Source organism: Trachemys scripta, chromosome 3, assembly GCF_013100865.1.
Source record: "Trachemys scripta elegans isolate TJP31775 chromosome 3, CAS_Tse_1.0, whole genome shotgun sequence".
Lineage (NCBI taxonomy): Eukaryota > Metazoa > Chordata > Testudines > Emydidae > Trachemys > Trachemys scripta.
The window spans coordinates 132464200-132468955 of NC_048300.1; positions in this window are offsets into that span (position 1 = coordinate 132464200).

Sequence of the window (4756 nt, forward strand, 5' to 3'; positions counted from 1 at the left end):
CTCCAGACCCCTAATCATTTTTGTTGCCCTCCTCTGGACTCTTTCCAATTTTTCCACATCCTTCTTGTAGTGTGGGGCCCAAAACTGGATACAGTACTCCAGATGAGGCCTCATCAATGTCGACTAGAGGGGAATGATCAAGTCCCACAATCTGCTGGCAATGCCCCTACTTATACAGCCCAAAATGCCATTAGCCTTCTTGGCAACAAGGGCACACTGTTGACTCATATCCAGCTTCTCGTCCCCCGCAACCCCTAGGTCCTTTTCTGCAGAACTGCTTCCTAGCCATTCGCTCCTTAGTCTGTAACTGTGAATGGGATTCGTCCGCCTTAAGTGCAGGACTCTGTATTTGTCCTTGTTGAACCTCATCAGGTTTCTTTTGGCCCAATCATCTTATTTGTCTAGGTCCCTCTGTATTCTTTCCCTACCCTCCAGCATATCTACGACTCCTCCCAGTTTAGTGTCATCTGCAAACTTGCTGAAAGTGCAGTCCACGCCATCCTCCAGATCATTAATGAAGATATTGAACAAAACTGGCCCCAGGACCGACCCTTGGGGCACTCCAGTTGAAACTGGCTGCCAACTAGACATGGAGCCGTTGATCACTATCTGTTGAGCCCAACGATTTAGCCAGCTTTCGATCCACCTTATAGTCCATTCATCCAGCCCATACTTCTTTAACTTGCTGGCAAGAATACTGTGGGAGACTGTATCAAAAGCTTTGCTAAAGTCAAGGAATAACGCATCCACTGCTTTCCCCTCATCCACAGACCCAGTTATCTCCTCATAGAAGGCAATTAGGTTAGTCAGGCATGACTTGCCCTTGGTGAATCCATGCTGACTGTTCCTGATCACTTTCCTCTCCTCTAAGTGCTTCAGAATTGATTCCTTGAGGACCTGCTCCATGATTTTTCCAGGGACTGAGGTGAGGCTGACTGGCCTGTACTTCCCCAGATCCTCCTCCTTCCCTTTTTTAAAGATGGGCACTACATTAGCTTTTTTCCGGTCATCCAGGACCACCCCCAATCGCCATGAGTTTTCAAAGATAATGGCCAATGGCTCTGCAATCACATCCACCAACTCCTTTAGCACCCTCGGATGCAGCGCATCCAGTCCCGTGGACTTGTGCTCGTCCAGTTTTTCTAAATAGTCCTGAATCACTTCTTTCTTCACAGGGGGCTGGTCAGCTCCTCCCCATACTGTGCTGCCCAGTGCAGCAGTCTGGGAGCTGACCTTGTCTGTGAAGACAGAGGCAAAAAAAGCATTGAGCACATTAGCTTTTTCCACATCCTCTGTCACTAGGTTGCCTCCCTCATTCAGTAAGGGGCCCACACTTTCCTTGACTTTCTTCTTGTTGCTAACATACCTGAAGAAACCCTTCTTGTTACTTTTAACTCCAAGTGTGATTTGGCCTTACTGATTTCACTCCTGCATGCCTGAGCAATATTTTTATACTCCTCCCTGGTCATTTGTCCAATCTTCCACTTCTTGTAAGCTTATATAATATGCTATATTCTATGAAAAATAGGTAAACAATTTAACATGTATTTCTAAAAAAAAATTGGATGAGTCATGGCAGAAATTTTATTTCATAGACGATCGGGCCAGAAAACAGGAACCACTGTGATAATCTAGTGCAGCGGTTCTCAAACATCATTGCACCGCGACCCCCCTTCTGACAACCAAAATTATTCAATGACTCCAGGATCGGGGACGGAAGCCTGAGCCTCGCTGCCCTGGGTTGGGGAAGGAGACAAAAGCTCAAGCCCAAGGGCTTCAGCCCCAGTCAGGGGGCCTGTAACCTGAGCCCTGCTGCCCAGGGCTGAAGCCCTCGGGCTTCGGCTTCAGCCCTGGGCAGTCGGGCATGGGCTTTGGGCCCAGGGCCCAGCGAGTCTAACGCCAGTCCTGGCGACCCCATTAAAATGGGGCTGCGACCCACTTTGGGACCCACAGTTTGAGAACCGCTGATCTAGTGTGATTTTCTGCATATGTTATGCCATAGAATTTCACCCTGCATCAATTTATGGTTGAACTAGAGCATCGTTCAGACAGGGTTGAATAGATGGGCCTAAACCACATCATTAGAGCCACCCCCCCACCCCAAACTAAATGACGTGCAGATCCCATATCCAGTGGTAATGGTCACAACAGGTGATTTGTCAATTTTTATTTTACAATTCTGTGGGTCAGTTGACATTTACCAGTGGGCTAATTTCTAATCAGTCATTGAACATTTTTAGAATATCACCGATACATGTCCATTGCTATCTTCTTTTTTTAGGCTACACAACCTTCTTCTATTTATGGTATCCTCTTATCAAGATTCTGTATCTGATGTATAAGAAAGGAAAGGAAAGGCAAGCAGCTGGAGTAAAACAGAAAGCCAAAAGCAAATCAGAAAATAAACTCTGATAAAAGCTCTCCTAGCAGAAGACACTAAAAATCTAAACCAACAGCACATTAAGCAAAAAATCAATATTTTATTGACTAGAAAACAGAGTTATATACTTGTGATTAGTTATTATCCACATAGATTTTATACTATTGCAGTTTGGCACTGGCCTATTTTCATATAGTGTACTTTTCTTTTTGTCTTCTTAATGTAATTATCACTTTCAATTAAATAAGGGAATGAGATCTTAATGCAACTGAGGTCAAAGAAAAGACTTCTATTAACGGCAATAGACTTTGGATCAGCTCCTAAAAGGACACATGTGCTCCTGAAGTTAATATGAGTAAGATGTGCTTTAAAACACATCAGGAGTGTGGTAAATGGTACAAAACCTGCCCTCGAGTATTTCATTGCACCATTCTCAATGGCTCAGTATAATGATAGTTTAATGACATGAAAGCGTGGAACAAAGGGAAGGAACATTTGTAGCACTAATCTACTTGGCCTTTAATATAGACACTTTTACTTTAAAAGCTCAGCAAGCAGATTAAATCCTCTCAAAGTGACATAAATGAGATATAGGAACAAAACTACATTGTTCTGTTGGCCTATCGATTGTAATGAAAATATTATTAAAAACCATTGCTATAATTCTGGTAAATGTACATGGCTCTTAACAAAATGAGTAAGTCATGCTCCTTGTTCTAAAGCACTGACAGTCTTAATATAGACAAGGCAAACACATAAGATATTAGATCATAGTTCAAAGTGAGAGCGAGGAGAAACTATTCATGATGAGACAGATGGATGAATTTCTGGAAAATGGGTTTTCAGGAGAAGAGAGAGGTGGCTTGGCAGACAGGAAGGTGACTCTCAAGCCATGTTTACACTAGGAAAAGAGGTGTATGTTTAGTATGTACTAAAATCCTAGTGTAGACAAGGTGTAACCCACTCACGTACTGAGTGTGGTGTTCTGTCCCATCTAGTGGCACCAAGACCACTTAAAGAGAGAGATAAAATTAGGCAGCTCTACAGCCTTAGCTAAGGGCCATGTGGCTTTTAGCTCATGCGATAGAGGCTCATGCAATAAGCTCCAGAAGCCCCAGGTTTGATCCTGTCCACCAATGACCAGGGTAGGGTGACCAGATGTCCCGATTTTATAGGGACAGTCCCGATTTTTGGGTCTTTTTCTTATATAGGCTCCTATTACCCCCCATCCCCGTCCCGATTTTTCACACTTGCTGTCCGGTCACCCTAGACCAGGGTCTGACGGCATTAAAAAGGCAGTTGCAGTTTTAAGACATGTTAGCGTTTGGAAACTATACATTAGCGCTCTGATTGGGGGAGCTCATTGATTCCGATGGCAGATTAAAGTGTAGTTTTATTTATTTATATCCTGAAAAGATGACTTAGTAAAAAAAAAAGTTTAACTAAAACTAGCTAATTTTGGAAAGGGGCTGTAGTTCAGCTCTGCAAATCACTAGTCTTGGAACAGATTTTTGTTTGTTTGTTTAAGAAGGGATATAAGCCTTAATGCTTCAGAGCATAAACCGACCACTCAGTGGTAGGCAGGACCAGATTTAGGGGCAGGCGACTGCCTGGGGTGCCCAGCGTTGGGGGTTGTCTTTGTTGTTAGCAACAAAAGGGAAAATAGAATGTTTGAAGTAAAATGTTTCAGATATTTCGTATGAGGATTCACTAACCTTCTAGACTGGGGTTGGCAACCTCCAGCACGCGGCTTGTCAGGGTAAGCACCCTGGCGGGCTGGGCCAGTTTGTTTACCTGCCTCGTCCTCAGGTTCGGCCGATTGCGGCACTTTGTCTGGGGTGCCATTTGGTCTAGGGCATGCCCTGGTGGTAGGTATTAGTGAGAAACTACCAGGATGGGCAACATACACTATAATTGTGCACTCTGGATTTTCTTGCATCTTCATCTGGAGCAGCTGGTGCTGGCCACTGTTGGAGATGGGATACTGGATTAGATGGGCCCATTGATCTAATACAGTCTGGCAATTCCTCTTTTCCTTAATCATAATGCATGAAAAAAATGTAAAGAAATCTTTCCCCCCCCATGTTATTCAACTTATATGTAGTTCTTAGTAATGTGTCCTAATAGAGAAACAGAAATTTGTTGCTATGAGCGACTATGAAGTGTAATGACAGGTTTCAGAGTTACAGCCGTGTTAGTCTGTATCCGCAAAAAGAAGAACAGGAGTACTTGTGGCACCTTAGAGACTAACAAATTTATTAGAGCATAAGCTTTCGTGGACTACAGCCCACTTCTTCGGATGCATATAGAATGGAACATATATTGAGGAGATATATATACACACATACAGAGAGCATAAACAGGTGGGAGTTGTCT